We start from the raw sequence: 22,301 nt of genomic DNA, 5'->3' as shown, positions 1-22,301 counted from the left end.
GCGCGGAAGAAAATGAAAGTCGAATAGCAAACGACCACACTTCACCTGAATTAAGAAAAAATCTGAAAGCGTGGTTGACACGAGCTTGCCATAATGCAGAGGATGAGACCGGGGTGGCCATCCGGTGAAATTAGAGCTATCATTCAAGAGTATAGGCGGAATGATGGTGAGAACTAACTTTCATTCCCGCACCGCCAATAATAGGTACCCCCACCCCAGGCGAGTTAGTGAGCGTGTAATATAGGCGACCATTTCAAGCGGTTCGGGGGCACTTGAGTCAGCCGCCGGCCTTCCTCTTGACCCCTATCCCATTTTGGGCCAATTCCCCGCCGTACTACCAAAAATGAGATTCTTGCGAATCCGAGTTTGTTGCTCCAACCATTACCAAACTAATACCTATTCCGTTTAGTACTTGAGTGTGCTTCAGAAGCGATAATGTAAATCACGTAGCGGATCAATTCCAACGAGCCTTTCAAACTAGTACTTTTTGTAATCGACTCTATTGCTTCTTCAATAAACGCGGGTTCTTCGATCAAGTTTTGAATGACTTTCTAGTCGGATCGTTCTGCGTTTGGATATGAAGTTTCATTCAAAGCTTTAGACAAAGGTGCTATTGAGATATTGGGCCCTTTTGGTATCTCATACACATTCCGACGATTGGCCGGCGAATAAGTCAACTTCAAAGTGGATCTGTTGTGCGAAGAGTCGTTATGACCCGGTGGCCGCCTGCACGGTGGGCGGCTCCTCCGTTAATGGGTAAACGGAAACCCGACTCTACGAACTCGAGGAAAGGCTGCACAGCAGATAGTAGGGGCGTTAAGACCGGAGCTTTTGTAGTGCTAGCAGGAATGCAAGTGAATGAATCCCATCCCTAGCGAAGTTCAGGTCGTCGTAAGCACGGCGAGCTTTAAAGTAAGCGGGAGTGAGTTAGTGGTCGAAGTCGTTTTGGTAATTAATTGACACCCGTCGCATTAGTTTCAATTCATATGTTACCATTCATAGTGAAGTAGCCCTCTTTTTTATTTTATGTCCGAATCGTTATTTTATTCTATCTATCAAAGTCTTTCTTTGTCTATAGCTCGGTCGGTCCCCCACGGTGCCTTTGATTTTCTCGAACTGTTTCTTTTTAAGAACCAAAAAGATTTGTGCCTGAATAACAGATGCCAAGAATAAAAAAGACCTTGGACACGTGATGGGTCTTGAAGTACTATTTCGCATCTCCCCGACCAAATCCACCCACATTGGGATTGCTCGTTAATGGTTGATCAAGCTTGATGGATTCACCCTCCGAAACAAGAAGTTCTGGTCCCTGGGTATAATATCAACGACCGGGTGTCCGTCGGATGCATCCGCTATGGTTATTTCATACCCCTTTTTTTTTTACGCACTATTTTGCTTACTATACCTGATCTTTGTAGCATTATAGACTGTATTGTTACTCTTACTTCTATCGGGATAAATCTGACCCCTTCCCCTATTACCACCCACGATATAGGATATTTTAAGAAGTAAAGCGTCTTTCTTAGTAACGGGGTCCGGAGACAAAATAGGAAAGGTGATTTCACTATATTTCTGACCGTGAACAGGACCTATCACAAGAATCTTTTTTAGTAGGGCGATAACTCAAAAAAGACAGTTGCCCATCTTTTGTTTCATTTCGAGAAATCACGATCGGGGGGCTAATTCAACCCCTCGGGTAAAATAAGAACAACACCTACATTCAAAGAACCCTTTACCATTAGAAAGAACTTGCTTCAGTTGGATATCATAAGGAATTCTAACAACCGCTTCAAATACATGATCGGAAGTACTTCTTGGGAACCTCAATATCCACGGGCTTATTAGCTAAATGACAATTGGCGACAAATACCCACTTTTCTTCTCGTGGATTTTCATAACTCTGTTGTTGTGCAAAAATGGGATATGCATGTGAAATAGATGTCCGAAGTTATTACATATATAAATATAATGATCGATCACGAAATGAATCGATTCATCTGTTCATTTATCCAAGAAAAAAAGATTTCTATTTTGCATGGTCCAATCATTGATCCCAAAAATTTCTACAAGAAATTTGGTAGGTTGCTAGTAGAGTTCCTTATCCACGATTCGCTATTTTATGGAATCCGGGAGGAATTTCTGGATGGGTAGAAACATAAAGAATAAGTAATACTTTTAATGGTTTGTTTATGTCCAAAAAAACATTATGAGTAGATTCAGATCAGCGGATCATTCTTTAGTCATTCATTGAATGATAAATCACTACAAGTGACGGAGATACACGATTTAAATAACGGAAGATCCAATATTTTAAAATTGTATCTAGAATGACCTGAAAGGTGGAAACAAGACCAGATATAATTTGATTGTTATGAGAAAATCCAAAATCCTTGTAGACAAAACCAATCATTAATTCCCAGCCGTGAGGTGAGTGGAATCCAATACATAAATCAGTTAATAAAAGAATAAAAAAGCTTTTATTGTGTCGCTTAAGTTATAGAAAAATCCCCGAACCCAAGAATTAATAATAACAAGTTCTTTATTACCCGAGAATAGAATAACCACTTAGAATAGCGAAAACTTATTATATTTTGTCTAAAAATGTAAAATGGTATGGATATAACCCTCATTGTGCATCTTGACCAATTGTATCGTTTCTTTGTGTATTCCTATAGGAAGTGTTTGTATATGTGTATCCGGTATTCCTTTACCATTTAGTCCAAAAGGAATAGTTCTTCTAATTCTATCAATTTTTCTAGAACGCCCTTTTCTTGAATATCATTTAAAAACTTCGATTGCCGCATTCCACCAATTAGTCACCAAAGATTCCATACTTTTATTAAATGAGAGAGAAATCCACCAGGCAAAAATACTATAGATGCAAGATATAGAAGGGGGTGCAAGCTTTCTTTTTGGCATTTTGAATCTGTGAATTGCTAATGAAACCACCTCATTCCTCGACTCTATCCAATCTGATATTTCCATGAAACACGAGTTCTATAACAAGGTATTGAATCTATAGATCTACTCCCTCCCTTTTTCATTAATTGGTTAGTCCTTGGATCGATCTGGAAACAATATATTGTTTTATTATTTCTTCATTCGAAGCAACTTCATCCTTTCGATGAATCCCTCATCGAGCCACTTCAAGAAAAGCTTTTTCGGATTTCGAGGCAAAAGAACCCAACCCCCTTAAATCAATTATTTCGAAATCTCTTAATTAAGAGATGAGAGAACACCGACTTAACTTCTAGAGCTCTTTTTCGAATAAGAAAGCTTGTCTGTCTCTAATGCGAATGAGGAATGCAAGATAACAGAGAGTTTCCTACCCAAAGGGTCCTCTCTTGGACGGTCCCCGGGATTAAGTCAACTTGCTACTGATTGAGCATGAAGACAGTCTTTCACATGAATGAGGCGTGTTATTAGAGAAGGGTTGTGTTCTTTGTTCAAGCTAACTTATTTGAACATGAATTCTAGGTTCAAACTTTTTCTATCGATAAAATAATGGGATTATAAGGCATCTAGAATCCCTTCTACCGAGCTATCTCAATCTTGGCTTTCTCGATCCGACTTACTTATGAGTGGTAGTTCTTCGAGTTGCTAGTGTTTAAAAGAAGGGTGAATATGTTCTATAAGAGAAGAGCAGGCTAGATAATAATGGTATTTGTTTTATCTCCTTGCCTTTCTTTCTTGCTGCTAGGCGAAGAGCTAAGGCCGTAACGTAATGTATTAGGCGGGAGCTTTCTTCTTTCCTTTGATAGCTAGATGTGTAGCTCCTTGACTTTTCGGTTTAGAGCAAAATAGGATAGATTTGAATAGATTATCTCGATCGCTTCTTCTTGCTTTCCTTGCTAGGCGAATAGGCGAGGATAGTAGGATAGCTAAGGCCCGCTTGTCTTTCCTCTATTGGTTTATCCGATCCGACTCTCTCCGGTTAACTAGTTCTATAGATAGTAGCAACCTATAACCTATCTTTGTAGATAACAGCTTTTGTAGAAGAATAGGTTGTTCTTTGAGGATTGCAAATATTTCCGACTAATCGGTCGAAAGCGACGCAAGCATCTCTTCTGCGCAGCGCCGATATGTATTATATAAAATAAAGTAGTTGAACTTTCCCTGTCTAAACCTAAAGGCATAAATCTAGTCAAGTCATTCCTCTCCTAGCAAGCGGGTCTAGAATAACTATATAGTTGGGGGCACCGAATATGCCTTAATTTGTCTTAGGCCTATAATGAATGGGTCTATCTCCGGTAAATAATCTACTACGGGTAGCGGTTCATTCTCCGACACAAGGCGCCTCTCGCATAAAAGCCCCTCCTCTCCTGATCAAGCCGGGTATGAAGGTGAGCTCTAAGTCGATCATTCCTTGCTCAAGTGAGGGCGGTGCCCGGTTCTACCGATCTTGCTATCCGGGCAAACTCTGCATTAACTATTTACCTTTTCTTTCTATTATTCCGATAAGCGTTCGAACCGTGGCTCGCTTCGGACCCGTTCCGTAAACTCCCTTGCAGGTTTCTTTTGGCGCTCGCTGCTTGCGATGCCGATTCGAGAAGCTTCGAGTAGGACGTAAGTCGAAGGAACGCACGCGTCGGGATTGAGTAGGAGAGGGCAATCGATTCAAGTGGCTCGCTCCTTCGTTCAGCTGGTTGCTTCCTTGGTCCGGTTCTTTCCTTATGTACCGGTGGCGAGTGGAGCTGCTTACTACAGCTGCTATTGCCCAAACCTATGTCTCCTTTCTTTCCCATGAAAAGGCTCCCGTGGCTCGCAACTTACAAAAAAGGGCCGCTGCTCGCGAGGTCGAATCACTCTTATCCAATCGGTGCTTCAATCTATCCTAACCTTTCTTCTCGCTGTTTTATCTCTCTTCCTATTCCCACGAACCCCGGATCGTTGCTTTGGTCCGGTATCCCCAAAAAGCCATCCTTCTTTGCACGCCCGCAAACTTGACGGCTTAATCCTTCCCCTCACGTGCATGCCTTCCATCCCGACTTTGATATATGCCTCTGTGAAGACCGGAAAAGTCTTCTTTTCTTTTCGTCGGTTCGAAAGAAAACATGACTGAAAAAAAAATCAACTAGAATGCCTTTAGAATAGGGAGGGTGCTCCAATCAATTAGTAGGAAAACATTTCTATAGGAGAAACCATTTACGTTAGAAGCGATAAGCGGAACTAAGCTTTTGAAGCCGACAAGCGGTCAAAGTCTTCTATAAATATGGAACCAATAGATGGAGTAGTCGCCGGGTTAAGGAATTTTACTCGGTGATACTCATTCCTGAAAACCAAACCTAGGACATTCAAGATGTATAGATTTCCGAAGACTTGCCTTAGCCGTAAAGATATTCTCCAACCAACCGAAAGAAAGGGAAGCCACGCTTTGCTCGGCGAGAGGGCTGCCGAAGGCAACAAGCAACGGAATGAAATCTCCCCGGTCCGGCAAGTAGGCGGGAATTCAAGATCGGTCAATCCCGGAAAATCTCTTTACCTCTTTTGCCACAATAGGGGAATGAAAGAAAATGACAAACCGAAAATCTTGTTATCGATGCTCTTCAACTCGCGTGATTTTGGAAAGGAATTTCTTTTGGCCATTCTGGGGATGCCTCTTCCAATTGGCTGAAGAGAGCCGTGAATGCGCTTACCTCGCTAGTTTGCATTTGCCCTTTACCTAAAAAAGGCTGTACTTCTTTGACCTCAACCAAGCAACGGCTAACGCGAAAGCCGTTGTTGCAACTACACCTTACTTACTTGCTTACCTGACTTAGCCCCCATTCAAGGGATTACAAGCTTGGTTGCTGCTATGCCCAGAGAAGGAAAGCAGTCCTAAGAAGAAGGCAAGGGGGAATGAAAGAAAAGAAAAGAGAGAGCGACTTCGTTAAGGCAAGTGGCGATTCACCGCGGGCAGCAGCTTAGACTTTCGAAGGCGAGGAGCGAAGTCACTCAATTATTGCTTGTGCGGAAGACTCACTCAATTCTTTATGAAAAATTGAAGAGAGCGAAGCCACTCGGGTTTCAAAAAGACAATTATTGCATTTGAGGGGACTTATCGTTACAAAGGGACCCCTTGAAAGTCACGCTTTTGATTAGAAGTAGCTCAGCTGCAAAGGCGAGGCACCCCTATTTATTCATATTTATGAAATGGATTAGGGCTGCTGCATCGCTTAATTAGGGGTGGAACTAGTCCCATGGGAACTCATATTTGCCATTCCCTGCCACACTCTTCTCAAGTGCTAACGAGCAATCCTTTTTCTTCTTATTGAGATGAGAAGCTTGGCGCAATGCATGCTACAAGAAGGGAGACGCTTTGAAACGGAGGGTGATTACCGCACCGATCCGCCCCATAGAATCCGAGTGAAAACAAAGACGCAAATGAGAGATCACTACACATGAACATGAAACCGCCAAAAGCGGTTCGAGTTGATAAGTTGAAAAAGTATTTTGCCTCAAAGAATACATGCTCAAAATTTGAACTTCGAAAGATTTCGAGCTTTAGGTTCGACGCTTACCCACCGTTGACCTCGGAAGTTTGAACTTCACTTGATCTACCACCTTCTCGCGATTTGCGTTAGCTATACATCTGCCTTCTCCGCCTAGTCATTTGGGCATAACACGAAGTGGCTAAAATTGGACTAAATAAACACTGCAAACCTCGGTAGATGGGTCGGGCTCGGTATGCTTTTTGGCTGCCCTAGAATGGCGGTAGCTATTCTGTCAAAAAGCTTTGGCTTTTTCTAATTAGGTTTTCTTTCCGCTTGGGATGGGAGACGGTGGATCATTGGTCTTGAATGATGGAGAGAGAAACTATTCGAGTCTCGAAATGTTCTTCCACGATATATTAGATAGAATAAGTGAATTATTTGTTTCTTTACGTGAGAGCCACGCCCGACTTCCTTCCACATCCGCTTCTACGGTGGAGCTGTTGGTCTGTCTTTTTAGATTCTTGGGCAATTGGTTAGCTCCTTGAACCGCAGTAAGATTACGAGGGAAGGGAATGTTGAAGTTGAGCCCCTAATCAACCCTTCTCCCTTAGTGTAGTCAAAGCGGCGGGGTGACCCCCCGAAGTTAGCTTCAACAAACGTTAAAAGTTGCGGTTAGGCTCGAGAATCTCAAAACGAAAACCAATAGCAGCTAGCCCGTTAACGCAGAGCGAAAGTGAGATAGGCTGGAGAAAGGCCAACGAGTGGCGGGCGAAGCAGTGACGAGGCCGACGGAAGATGGGGAGCTTACATTAGGCAAAGTCTTTCCTTTCTCTGGATCAAGTGATGCGGAGGACCGAAGTGATGATCATTTAGGAGAAAAGAGTTTTCGAGCAAAGACAATTCCCATTGGTTCCGGCAAGTTGTCTTTATTCCTACCAACTTTTTTGTTCGAGCCCGAAGGCTCTCCTAAAGAGCTTTACTCTTTTCATGGAAGCCCTTCTTCTCTGAATCGTTCCTAAGTTAGTCGTGGCTTTGGAAGGGGAGGCGGCTAGATTTGAATTCTTTTCTCCTCACATAACAGGTGAAGGCACGAGTCACTCACTTGTTGCTTGGGGCTCTCGAGGAACGGCCGGGGCTTTCCGCCTTCCTTTGCCAAGGAACAAAAAGTATCCAGATTTACATACCTTCGGGACTACTATTCCAAATCGAATAACTAAAATGACGCTATTCAAAGCATCAAGAAGGAGAGGCTCGAGAGACCTTGCTCAAAAGTTTTCATTTTATAACGGCGATGGGGATGGAGGTCTATTATCTATAGAAGTGGACACGTGTTAGCTCTAATGAATCTAATGATCAAGGCTTTTAACCTTTAGTTTGTCTTTGTAATTGGTCACTAATGAGCGATGAGACTTGGGACCGGGTTTGAGTGACATCCTTGCGTACCTTCCAAGCAAAGCGGTCTCAAATGCCTTCACCGTCGGAAGATGTTCTTTCGGGTCTTCCAAAAGCTGTTCTCGAAATGAAGTCCGGAGGGACCTGCGGGACTCCTCCCCATTCGACTATGTGGTGACCTTGCCCCAAAGACATAGAGAGCTCATTAAGAGTTTCGCTTGCCGCCTAAGCCCGATTCTTGTTATCCAAATGATGAACATGCATTTGGGCCTGACCCTGTACATGATTTGCGAGTCAATGGGAAAATTTTGCAACCATGGAGTCAAAAAGCGGATTTGGATTTCAGTCCAACCACGGGTACATTATGAGTCTTCGTGAAAAGCTCTCCTACCCTTAAAAGTTACTTCCTTTCCCTTTGGTCATGAATGGGGGGTCCGAACGCAAACTGGTGAAATCAAGGGTGAGCAGTATTGATGAATAGTGTTTGACTAAAGAAGTTCTCCTACTCCGGTCTGCCCATCCCTTTGACGAAGCGAAGTTCGAGATGTTTCTGAAGTTGTGGGGAACAGATCTTCCTCTAGATCAAGGGGGGTTTTTTTAAATGCAAGAGTGAGAATCAGGAGAGTCGCCCTAATCAACTAAGGGCAGAATGAGGAGAGAAAGACTCTACGTAACAAGAGGAGATCCCTCATTTTTCTTCCTGGTGCCGGTACCTTGGTCTAAAGTCCAACATCTTCAATTGATGGGGAAGACTCAGACAAATATTAAACAGTAGTCTTTGCCTAAGATTCGACTGAATGTTTAGGAGCAGATGGGGTAAGGGACCGGATGGGAGCCATTTACTTACAGAGCTCTTCTCTTGTTTGCCTTGGCGAAGCTTGCTTGTTCCTCTCCGGGCAATGGTCAGTTCTCCTCGAGGTCGATCGATGTATCTTCTTAATGCTGGCTAAAATACATATAAAATATCCCAAGCCCAATGGTTTCAAATCTTTCCAAACCATGGATTTCTCAATGTTTACATTGATAGGGGCCTTCGCGGTTCCATATCAAAATGTCTGCTTGCTAATTCGGGGCTATTAGGAAAGATGCAGTTCCTTCGAACCAACGATGACCAAGATCCAAAGACCAGAGACTCCCTTACAAGCAAAAGGTCAAGGTTGGCATTCCTATCCGAAGCTCCTCTTTCTTCTCTGTCTCTCCATCGTTCTGATTATTCCTATGCATCTATCCTTCGTGGGGAGGCATTCAGTCTAAGTCTGTGAGTGAACTTCCATCCCATCCTAGGCAGGAAAAGAGAGTCCGTTATTTAGCTCATAGTTCGGTCAAAGTCCGGTCCTCTCTCCTTCGACTTCGGGACTAAAGTCATTTCAATCAAGGCTCCTGCAAGTGCATCCTCCCTCTCTCTTGAGAAATGCATCGATGGTCCCGGCGAGGTCCAGTGGCTCCATCTCTCCCTAGCCTTGGAACACGGATTTCATGTTATATTTAATTGAACCATCAGCGGTGGGAGATCTATAGTATGGCGTATTCACCAAAGCTTTGGGTAGGAAGGAAGGTCGGTAAACCACATTAAAGAGACTGCCTTCAGTTCCCACCTCCTTCGCATCTTTGTCCGATCGAATGCATTCTCAGCCTGCCGTCCCATGCTTCCATACTTCAATTATTATGAAAGGCGGAAATCCTAAAATTCTTTTGGTGGGATCAACTGCATGCATTCCAAAGATGTTGGCTCACCTGCATGTATATAGTAGAGGTCAACCAATGGTTTGAATTCTTCCCGGGGCAGATAGGCCTAATTCATAGGTTTAGTATCAACATCATGGAATAACATGGGCGGCACCAATCTTTAGGCACTTCTAAAAACTGGACCACTTCTTTACTTTTATCATGAAACTTCCGATTGACCGATCTTCTTCATAGGCTTTTCAACTAGAGCTCATGAGTAGTGCAACTCATAGTATGGTGGATGGGTTCTTCCCTTTCCCCGGCTAGTGATTCATCCCTCCTTGGTCTATATATAGCGGCGGTGGTGTGTGGCGAATGTGGTGTTTCCTTTCCGCCCTTCGTTTTATTGACACTCATCCATTTCTTTATTGCTATAGCGGTCTCTTTATTTTGTCCATGTTGAGGTTGGGTTATAAATCTTTCTTTTACTTAATACAATCGCACTACTTAAGTTCTTGGAATTACGATAGAATATAGCGGGTAACTTCTGAATAATGTGATCGCGGGGTGGGTTAGGAGGACAAATTGGATGGGTTGAAAGGATAGAATGTACTAAAAACTTTTCCATATAGCAATGACTACTCACTACCTAAGACCGGGCTGAGGCTGGATGTTGTTGGGATGAAGGAGATTCATTTTGTTGCCCTAATTGGAGTGGAGCACGGGAGTATTGTTGTTGAGGTGGTTGACTCACGAACTTGAGATTCTTTGGTAGGTTTGGGAGTGGAACTGTCTTTCTTTGAAGCGGGTTGTTGTTTCTTTGGGTTGTCACAGCTTGGGCGTTGTTCCATCTCCCCTACGTCCCCTTTGGTTGCCTTTGAAGTTCTTTGGGGAGCGAGGGAGGGCCTGTGGATGCTAGACATCCCGATGGCTTAAGATATGGTGCTAAAAGTCCCGAATGAGGGAAAGCTCTAGGGAAGAACCCTTGCGCACCAAAGCTTCAAAAGTGGTTGGTTGTTGACCAACGGAAAGCATGGAAAAAAGAAAAAAGGGAGGTGGAGAAGGTCCGAAAGCCCCTCACTTTATTGATGGGGACATTTGGATCCCCTTGTTGACCAAGCAAGGTCGACCGAGGCCCGAGAACACCAACGGAACACTCTCTTACCCCCAATCGACCAGCTAGTGTGCAATGACGACCGGCCCGCAAGCTACTCAATTTTCTTTTCTTAGTAGCTGCCTATTCTAGATGCTACTTACTTACGATGTTTTCTTTCACAAGGTAGCGCATCTATATAGCATAGCTGAAAGCCGGACAAAAAGTTGTTCCCATAGTGTTACGTGGCTTAGCTTAGCCTCTTTCTCTATCTATATTTATATATGAGAATATCACCAATGGACAGCGAACAAAAAGATAAGATGCCACACTAAGAAAGCAATCCAATCAGGAACAAGGTAGTTAGGGACATGCGGACTAACCGCTCGACATTCTGTTTTTGAAATGAATCTTCGACCTTCGAAACAGATGGGCCCCCCCTTCTCCCAGACGGGACTCACTCGGATAGCGAAACGGACGGGCTGGAATGGGAATTCGACCGACGGGGTTTCCAAAGCCGGGCAAAGGGCGGTGTCCACCTTGCCGGGCGGGGATGAGAATCGACTGAATGCTAACATTAGGGCGGGCGGGCATGAATAGGCCGAGGTGTAAGCCCTTTATTGGAGCCCTGGCCTGTGAAAGTCTGCTTCGAGTTCGGGAGGTAGCAAGCCAACCTGTCATTAACCAACACTCTGTCAAGCTTCCCGGCAATAATCTGCTCACTATCTCTCAAGGGTTGGACCAAGTATAGAGCGGGCCCTTAAAAGGAGGTCAAACAGATCTATATCTAACAAGCATTGGTGGGGTCAAGATTATGGCTTCTCCCACTCCCACCCATCTTTTCCTCATGGTATCTAGAAAAATTTCAATCTCCCATAACAATCCAGGCTTGGTCAATCACTACACTGCTCATTCTCTTCAAATCTGCCCACAAAGCCTTCCTCGGATTAACTTCATTCGAACTATAACAAACGGCGGGCGCCACGAAATCCCCTTCGATTGATGAAGCTGCAAAACACATGGATAATCTGATCACTTACGTACATAGGGGTCACTTTTAGAATCAACGGATCCAATACCAAGATGCCCGTAACTATCACTTTTTATATTATATATGCTATTTATTGCGAAGCGCCCCAAAGCGGAACCGTGCGGGCCTCTCGAACTAACCTACCGGTCGGGTCTTAAGGAGAGCAATCATAGACCATAGGAGCCGGGTTGAACTATAACAAGCCAAAAGAGCAGAGGAACGTGGTGAACCATGCCGAAGTTGGGCCTGAAGAACCGTAGTATCGTCTTTGAGCCTATCAAGCCAAGGTTGAGTGAAGGAATATAAGAATTTAGCCAAGGGGACGGGGAAGGAAGGAGTAAATAGCTAGCAAAAAGACGGCTCTATCGCGAAGAACCTTTTTTTTGAAGTGTAGAAAAGATGTCATGGCCTTAGCTCTCCTTCTCTTTTTGAAGCCGGGGAGGAGAGCTTATATAAGAGGCCTCACGATTGTACTTCTAAATAAATGAAGAAAGCGGGTGAAAGGGGACCATGTATTGTATGGCGGAACTACTCTATTTTCTTTTTAGAATCGTTTTTCTCAAACCTATCTTTACTTGATGGCACGCCGCTCTGTACTCTAGGACTCGAATTCAATCACTTCAACCGATTACATTACACGCGCATTACATGTGTTAAGCATAAAAGCTCGAGGAGGTCAAGATGCCGATCGGTTCTTACGGGTGGGGGAGTTCCCCACTCCGCTAACGCTATGATCCGGTCAAGGCGAATGGATGTGACCATTTACTATTAAGATATAGTGTATGCAAGCAAGGCGTGACTTCTCACCGATGATGTTTAGTCATAAGCCCTCTCTCTATCTATCTATAAAAATAGTAGTATGTATCACTTCCCCAAGAGAGGGAAACCACTCCTTCTCCGTCCGCTTAAACGCATTACCTTTGCTCTAGGCGGAATGAATATCCATACCGGGCTTTCTCTCTTACCCTCCCCTGGTTATGGTCCATGCGTGCAGCCGTGAAAGTACGCTTCCTAAGCTACTCTTTTACGTCATTCCTTATTTCTCATTAAGCCTAGCTTACATTCTTGAAGAACCTTCTTCCTCCCTTCCCGTCGTGCGGCCCCCTCTTTTGCTAGATTCCGTTCAGCTTTCACTACGACTTGCGTGTGTGTAATGATTAAGACAACATGACCGCTAAAGCATAAATCAGTGGTCACTTTCCTCTCTTCCTTCCGTAAGCATCTTCCGTTTGTAGCAGCGGATAGTAAATAGTTACCTTCGGGCGGCGAGGCGGGGAGAGCTCCAAGGCTAGATCAGATCCGGAAAGCAGACACACTAGGTCCTTTCCACTGTTACTTTAGCCGGGTCACTTTCGACCAAAAGGATCCTAAGGAGAAGAAGGGCTTCTGCTTTCCAGATCTCGATAAACAAATGGAAGGTAAATTCTGTCCTCTTTTTTCCTTAGCCCTGCATCACCTCTATCACATTAGGGCACCCTTTCAACGCATTTCGGATTAGTCAACTTTGCCGCTAAATGGCCTTCCGCTTGATAGATATCCGAATTCCGTTGAGAGATAGGGATAACAGACTTACTTTTAGGATAGAAGCCGGCAATAGACAATAGAGTAGGCTGCACTTATCCAATTCCTTAATCGGTGGTGGGGTAGCGGCTTCGAGTAGAGTGGGCTGCCCTTGAAGTGAATTCCATCCGGTATTGAATGGCTGGATTATGGATCGGGAGCTAAGCAAGCAAAAGGGTAAGGCCCACCAAAACCTACGAGTCCTCCCCCTATCCCCGCCACTTTTGTCAAAAGTCGAAACTTGAGGGAGACGCCCGCCATTCAATGGGCTGTGGACGATAAACTAGAAGAGCAACTAGTAGTCCTATCTATCCACCTCTCCGCACACATCTTGGCCACCAACGTAAGGCAAAAGAATCAACATAAGCTGATGAAAACGAGATCAACTAGGACTGTCTCCGATTGCCATGCTTTGCAAGCTTTTCGCTCCTTAAGGTTATACCCGGACTTTTTCTTCCCGGTCCCTCGGGCGCGACTCCGCTTTAGGAGCATCCAGAACAAGAAGCGAACACCGCGCTAAGGGCTGATGAGGCGTGCTTGAACATTTGGCCCTGTTGATCGAGTTCAACGGTGAACCGAAAATAGTGCGACCAGAAAGACAAAGAAATTCTCCTTCACGCGCCGACGAAAGCACCGGCCGCAACAGCAGGGGAACTATGACCGTGAAACTACTTGGATTGTTCGTGCACGCAACGCAAGACCGCACAAGACCCGTCAACTCCTCTAAATCTATAGCTCTAGGTCAACGCGTTTTACTCACTGTGATACCGAAAACTTTATAGATATAACAAAGGGAACACTTCCGACCAAGTCACAATGGCAACATTTCAACCGCATCGCATCCGTGCATTTATGGGAGGGTCCGTACCTCCTTTAGCTAAAAGAGACTGAAATGTATAAAGTTCGAAATGGTGAATTGAGGAACCCGATAGAAAAGTAGGCAAGGTTGGTCTCCAGGACTTCACAAATGGCGTAGATATATCTCGCTCGAAGATGTGACCCATGGCGGAAAGACAGAGATATAGGGATATCGTCTTAAAATAGTCAAGCAAACCCGAAGCCCTCGACACACATACTACGGAACTCAACTAAGACCTTAGTCGGGATCGCGTAACGATCATAGCGATCTCCTCGGTATCTACCGGTACGTCGGGATCCAAGGTTGTAAATCATTTTGGGGAGCTATACCATGACCTTAAACATCAGATTCAGGGACTGATGAGCGCTTAGCCAATGAAAGGACTACCTTTCTTGGACTTGTCTAGCATTCTTGACTCATCAAAAGTACTTGGACATTGTGCTTTCCCGGACAATGAACTACCAAATCCAATTTACACGTTCAATCGTTGTGCGAGCCGAATGAACTGGAGTGGTTCCAAGAAGAGTCGCTTTATCCCATTAATGATCATCCATCTCGGGTCTCGATCTCGCAAAGCAAGCAATCTCGAAAGCCAAAACCGGTCCAACCAAATCTAAAGGGATAAGCGCGTCGGAGAAGGAATAGGGATCGGCGTGGCGATAGGTTTCTTCTCTTGAGCTCGTTGTCTCTACCTTACACATATTAGTACAGTTATCGATTGCCAAATAGGTATTCGTTTTGAAAACGACCCCATCGGTCCGCTCCTTTTAATGGAAATTCTCCATTCCCCTCCGCAGCCAAATCCGGCTCAAGTAGCAAAAATAGATGTTTTTGACTCCTCTCCCGCCTGGTCGAAGCTAGCTTCTCCTCGAACTGACCACAATTCCCTCCTTTTTAGGGGCTCGCACAACCACCTCCCCGACTCACACCTTCAAGCCTCGCTTAGCTCTTCCCTTTACGAACTTCGCCTACAAAAAAAAACATTTTGTGGTCTCATATCCAAGTTGCATCAATCAAGTCGGTTTTATGAAGGGAAATCCGTTGAACAAATCCAATATTCCTCCCCTCGAGAATCCATTGGCGTGCACGAACCTCAAGCACGACAGATTGACTTTGATAAAGCGCTAGTCGACTACGAGATCGGTCTCACCTCGAAGTTCGACTCACGGAACGGAATCCTACCCGTCTCATATATAGAATAAAGAACCTGGGCCGAGCCTAATACCGGGGACTATTGACTGAACTTGCATTCATCTAGTTTGCTTCTCTCACCCAATCGAGCGCCTTTTACAGATGGGGCCGGTCCGACCGTCGGTTCCTTCACCCGCTCTTCATGAACAATCCAGTAGCACCTTGCCTTCACCCCCCCGTCTCGGTAGAAACCTTTGAGATAGAGACTAGTAACAAGCGAGCTACTTCATGAGCACTAGAGAGAGTTCAGGTCAGAATGGTAATAAATAGGGCGATCCTCTCTACACCAACACCGACCCCATCGAGCATGAATTAAGATGACGACAAGCATCTATTTCCAGCCGATCTGAGGGAAAACGAAAAGAACTCGGGCTACTAGATTGGGGCAATAGCGATGCTTTTTCGGTTCATTCGAGTGCTCTTGTTATATAAATATATACAATAGCCGTTTTGGTGACATCGACAACATTTTATAAGATTTAAGCGGGCAAATCCTCATTCATTCTTTTAGCCCTATAGTGAAAGGGGAAGGGGCATATTCAAATGACACAACTCTTTATTATATAGGTCGCTGGTCGTATGCGTGCTCTTTGCTAATGAACTTCGAAATGGGACACTTGAGACTGAAACCGATCCGTATAAGCGGAGACTTTGACTTCGAAGAAACCGAAAGAGTTAATCTTTGAATAGTTATCCAGGAAAGCCCGATGCTATGGACCGATTCTCTTACAAAAGCATTTATGTACCCAGATAGCTTGCTACTCTTTCTATTACCATTTCACTCGGAGATAGAGCTCTTATTAGGCATAGACAAAGACGGCATATTCGGTGCAAAAGTCACATTGATTTCGTGCACTAAAGAGGTGGCTACTATAAGAAAAGGCCTACGAAACTGAGAACAGGCCTGCCCTTAGCAAGGTTTTTTTTTTCTGGGATCGGATTGGCGCAAAGCCTATTTATTATGTTATGTGCCCAAACTAACTTCTATATTATTGCAGCCGGGACTAGGAGAGCTGACTTCGAGCCATGATAGCGGGATAGCCTTCTACCTAGATTAGATAGAAGGAGGGGTCGGACCTTATTCAGAGTAAGGCATGCAAGGAGATGGGACATACAATAAAAATGGAAACCACAAAAGAAATTTACTTTAGTAGCACCCTGGTTTTTTCCCTGCCCTAAAGCGCCTCCCCGGGGAAAACCGAGAAAAGAAGCCTTTTTTCAAGAGATCCCGCAGCCATTGATTGATATAGTAGGCACCAGCGAGAGATCTAAAAATGTGTTTTTCCTAGGGATGTAAGTCTCTTCTTCCGTTGAGGTCCGTCACGAGAACCGTGACTAAATAGATCAACCTGCGATTGTAGGCACCTTTTCTCACCTTGAAGTAAAAGATAAAAGAAAGGAAAGAGCGGAAGCTAGGTCTAGTCTATACTAAACAACACGAACAAGCCTTTTTCTTTATTAAGAGCAAACCCGGTTAGCGGTAGTCGATCAAAATGGCTTCCCTTTACGTGATAGGGCGGAAAGCATCGAGGATGTAGGACTTGCTACGAGTAGTTGCAGTGGGCATGAAGCGTAACATCGGAATGGACTACTTAGTCTCGGGCTTACGCAAGGGATGAAGTCCAGGGCTAGAGAATCCACTTTTTACTTATAGTTATAGGATCGCCTAGGCTTAATCAAATAGGGCCTTATTATCCCATTCTTTAGGAATCGAGCAAAGCTTTTATTACAGCTAGGAGCACATCCCATTGCTTATAGTGACACCCAAAAAACGGATCCAAGGGAGGACTCGTGGGACAAAGCAAAAGGAAAGCCAAGCTAAAGCCCATTATATTATAGGCTGTAGAACTTCTTGCACGTGGAATTCACAAAAGAATCTTCGAATAAGCCTATGATTCCTCTACTAGCTACGAGCTAATAGAAGAGGAATGACTCGAGCTTAGGCCGGCCGGAGGGAAGAACCCACTTCTTTTAGCTCGAGTAAAGCTCATAACCCAGTCCTCTATTTAGGAAGAAAGCCCGGGCGGAGAACCTCTCAATAACGCAAAGAAAACTGCTATTTGAACCACAGGAAAGCTTTGATCCGAAAAGTCTCCCTCGTGACATCCGCAAAACCTTGCTTTTGGGTAGAAGCCTCCGAGAAACCTGATGAGGAGATCCGCAGCTCCGGGTAACGCTATGACATAGTAGAGGAAAAAGAGAAGGTAAGCCCGCGTCCCACCTTACCTTCGCCTACCGTGAAAGAAAGTCTCCTCACGGCAGGCCCTCCCAGCTCCCGACCGTCTTTCTATCAATCGGGATAGGTACACCTTCTTTTATACAGTCTAAAAATGATAGTAGAACCAACGCACATTCTTAATCTCGGCCTTGCCACTCATTACGGAGTTGCTTCTCCGTACCTCCCGTATCCCGGAGGATTTTAAAATCGGTTTGAGTTTCCCGAAAGTACGGACTATGCGAGCCTTCCGTTTGGAGACTATGAAGGATGTCACCCATCTTAAGGGGTCCATGCCGCTCTTCCAAGATCTCCGCGAGGCGCTCGGCTTGGAACCCCCCCGGAACGCGCGTGTGTAGGTTGTCATAAAAATGATGAATCATAATAATTCTTATCCATCTACTTTATTTTTGAAAATGCACTCATTGAATGATGGAGATATTTTTTTTTAGCTTTGTAGAACGATGTATGAAACTATTGATACAGTTTGATTTGATTACTCAACTCAATTAAATTAGCCCTAAACCCTAAACCCTAAAAAAGTCCAAAGTTTCTAAAATATAGGATATCTCACCGATATATCTCGGATATCTTGCCGATGTATCTTGGATATATCGGATATTTCGGAAATTTCAATATTAACAATTGGTCAAAAAATCAACCGATATATATCGATTATCTCGGAAATATCGATTATATCGGCGATATAAACTTTCATATCGGAAATTCCGATATATCTCGGAAAAAAGGGGTTCAATATTCGGTGGATATATATCGGAAATATCGATATCGGTGTACCAATTTACCGAGATATATCGGCGAGATATCGGATATCTCGGGCGATATTTTGGGCCCCGTGGATCGCTTTGCTTATCCACATCCCTTTTAGACTGGATGTCCGTTTGTTTTGATAAACTGATTGTTTTCTATAGGTAAACAAGGATTTACACAATGAAGGCACTTATTCTTGTTGGAGGATTTGAACGGCTGAGGCCTTTGACACTCAAAGTACCAAAGCCTCTCGTTGAATTTGCCAACAAACCAATGATTCTCATCAGGTTTGTATTGTAAACTAATCTTTCTGTTTTTGAATCTAAATTCTATCCTTGTTCCCTCGCTGGGCAATTCTAAATTCAGATGTGTGGCTCACATCTTAGTATTTCATGGATTGCTTGGGTTGAACCATAGGCTAATAGTTTGTCTTTGAATTTGTGTAGATTGAGGCTCTCAAAGCTATCGGAGGATCAAGTTGTATTGGCCATTAATTACCAACCTGAGGTAAAAAACGTAATCCCACTTATACACCACTAAATCCTCTCATAACTGAAAATCTTAGGTTTGGTATGTGCCATTCTCTTAGCAAAGACCTTGTTTTGCAGGTCATGCTGAACTTTTAAAGGAGTTTGAGGCAAAGGTTGAAATCACCATCACTTGCTCTCGCAATAGATCAACCATCGAACCTGCCGTCCCTTGGCTCTTGCCAGGGACAAGCTAATCGATGGCTCCGTGAACCATTTTTGTCCTTAACAGTGATGTTATTAGTGAGTATCCACTAAAAGGAATGATTGAATTCCATAAATCTCATGGAGGAGAAGCCTCCATCATGGTAACCAAGGTAAGTCTTAATCTTTTTTCTGAAGTCGTACCATCAAGGGAAATCCCGGTTCTAGTCTTCAAGATGAGGCTAATTTCTGAACTTTTGTTATCTTACAGGTGGATGAGCCCTCAAAGTATGGAGTGGTGGTTTTGGATGAGTGATAACTGTCCAATGTATAGTCTACCTACGAAATGAACGAATTCAATCCGTAAGTAAACTAAAACTGGACTTTTACGAGTCTATTATCAAAGCTTCTACTCTCGATGCGAATTGCACTAAGTGGAGTAGGAAGTTCGCTCCACTCCTAGTTCCCTAGCATGGATTGTTTTCTAAGTCTAAGAAATCAGTCTTAAGTCAATGAGAGCTTTACGAAAGGGGAATTAGACTACGATGCAACTACCCACCTAAATGCAACTAGTCGACTATCGACAACCAAGGGAATGCTACGTTGATTCGATGTTAAGGAGTTAGAGGGGGTTGATTCCACCTTAACTCAACTTAATCCACTAGCGACGAAGTCGTCAGTAATCCGAATTGAATCGCTACGCTATAACAATCGGTTCTTCCTAATCCCTAATTACACATGGCATTTCTACCAATTAATAATTAGCATGTGAATGATTAAACCCATTCTCATGGTGAACTAAACGCTTCTAGAGTGGAAAGGAAATTACGACAATCTCCGATAATTGAATCAAGCTTTCATCAAGGCTTCTCAACCCCTCTAATGGAGGTTTAGCCTTGAATCATTCCGAATCATTTCCATTTAAATTAAATCTACACATAATATAAAGCATTGAAATTTACTTAATTTAAACAATAATGAATCTAATTTAATGACTAAAATGAAATAAAGACAGGAATTGAAATTAGATCTAGAATTGGAAATGACAAAATCGAAATTGATAAAGAATACTACTTTATTTATCTAATCAAATTGAAGAACAAGATTCAAAGGTTTAATCTACTACAATGAATTGAAACTAATTAAACTAAGTTCTAAAACTAATTAATGGAGGCTAACTAATCTAGGTCTAACTATCTACCTAACCTAACTGCCATTAACAATTAGGCAAGCTTTTGTTTTTATACATCCAGATCCAAAAATCGTGCATGGGCTTGGAGCCATGTTTTGGGCCAGAGAATCAGGCCCAAAACCCAATTCTTTCATTCCAAAAAGGCCTCTTCAGCTGCAGTTGGCTTCAACAGACTTTTCATCCACTTCTGCTCCTCTGATTGGGTCAAGGCTTGGACCATTGCAAAGCTCTTTCCGAGCCGGTCGTTTTGACATAAGGTAGGCCTCAATCCGAGGTCTGAGTCCAAAGATATAGCATTCGAAGTTCTCACGACTTTTGCTCCTTTATCTCGCTAAAAGTGGCACATTTACGCACATAATGGACTTTGAAGCCCCGAAATGCATAAAAACACGTAATCAGATTAACTCTTACTTATTATTCACATAATTGGTCTAACAAAGATGATTATTAAGGGTTAAAACTACAGTTTTGGGCTCTTATCAAACCACCCCCAAAACAAAGATTTTGCTTGTCCTCAAGTAAAGATGAGAAATTAGAATAAGTGACCAAAAATGGAGTTCTAACTACTCGTTTACTGAGTGCGATTGCATTGACCATATGCAACAAGGCCTTAAACCACTAGGAATTCCCTAGTGGACGAAGTTATAGCCTCGTGAGAGTTTTCCAAATGAAGGTACTCACAAACTTCATTTATACTACAACGACTAAGAAAATAAAACTATTGTTCCCTTTATTCATGCTCAACTATCTATACATCTCTAGCAATTGAATAAGAATAACCAAGTCAGAAACCTAAGCTAATATATGCATAATAATCCATCATCTACAATAAACATATACATGAATGAGTAGTACTATAAAATGTTTAGCGTGTTCGTTTCGAGAACTCCTAATAGCCCCTTAAGTAGGTTCTCACAATAATAGTCAAGAACAACACTCTGATTTTCCACTCAAGTTTTGCTACTCCAAAGGTACAAAGGGGCACACTTTACCTTACAATCTCAATGACACACAGGAAGCTGGAGTCGATCAAAGACATCTGCCACTTACTATCACACTAACCTATTCCTAATTGAGCTAGAGGTCTTTATTAGGTGTTGCGGGGATTAGGAGATGGTTTAAGAAGGAAGGAAATGGATATTCAAAAGGACAAGTCTGAGATAATATAGTCTTCATATTGTGTAACTAGAGAAAACCTTGTTATTTACTTTTGCTTCTACACTTTGTTTCCATCCTTAGCCATATTTTTTTTCCTTTTCTTTGGCTTTTGACTCCCTTTTATTCTATTTTTGGAGTTTTTATTTTATTTCTATTTTTATTTTCCTTTTCTTTGGATGGAAACTTATTTTCTTTATTTTCTGAAGCACTAACTAATTTTTGTTTACACATGTTTTTCTCTTCTTCTTTCTTCATCATTCTATTCTCAACTTATTCTAAATTGGGTAGGTTGGTTTTTTTTTTTTTTTTTTTTTTTTTTTTGTTTGTGGTAAAGGAATTGTGGTTTATGGAAGGGCTAATGAAAGGCTCATTAGGCTTACTTAGCGGAAAATAATTCATAGGTTTGAATTTCTGGCTATATCGATCCAAAGAGGGCCTAAATTCTCGCTTAGGATATGGTTTAGTGATCAAGCAAGTGGACGGTGTGATTTCTCTATCCGGATTTTACTTCTCCCTTGTGTCATTTCTCAAATGTTTCGCTTCATATAAGGCTTTAGGCTATATTCTCAGGATTTGTAGAATAAGTACTCTAGCCTAGATTTCGTAAACTTATCGCTAACAATCATAGATACTCATGTAATATATTTATAGATAGATGTAAAGATTATTACCTATATATTAACCTAAGTTTCTAACAATTATTCTCGACGCAAATTTCCTACGCGGAGACTTCTAGATTGTTAAGAGCATGGAGAAAGAAAACAATACCAATATTCCTAAGTGTATAGCATAACTTCTTTATTTATATTTTTAAATTTTTGAAATTTTAACTAGAAAACAAATGCATATTATATATATTTATATCCTAGCAGATGTCTTAATTACACGGTTTCTATGCCCCCAAACAAGAAGCATGCTTTGTCCTCAAAGCATTTAAATAAAGAGGGTAGGAAAAATACCATTGAAGCGCTGCGGAAATTCAGAAACATCCGCAAAACAAGGTTAGAACGCATACTAATATAGGAAATAAAACCGACGCAAACTCTATAAGAGTTCTACCCATTATGGGGTTAAAAGAATGAAATTGCTTG

The 22,301-nt window shown here is 42.8% G+C and overlaps 1 pseudogene; it reads left to right on the top strand.

The window, feature by feature from the left end:
- LOC147525663 (mannose-1-phosphate guanylyltransferase 1-like) overlaps nt 1-22,301 on the top strand; it is a 36,995-nt pseudogene that overhangs the window by 6,092 nt on the left and 8,602 nt on the right.

Source organism: Coptis chinensis, chromosome 1 (genome assembly GCF_015680905.1).
Source record: "Coptis chinensis isolate HL-2020 chromosome 1, ASM1568090v1, whole genome shotgun sequence".
Lineage (NCBI taxonomy): Eukaryota > Viridiplantae > Streptophyta > Magnoliopsida > Ranunculales > Ranunculaceae > Coptis > Coptis chinensis.
This window is presented reverse-complemented; position numbering and strand designations above follow the sequence as displayed.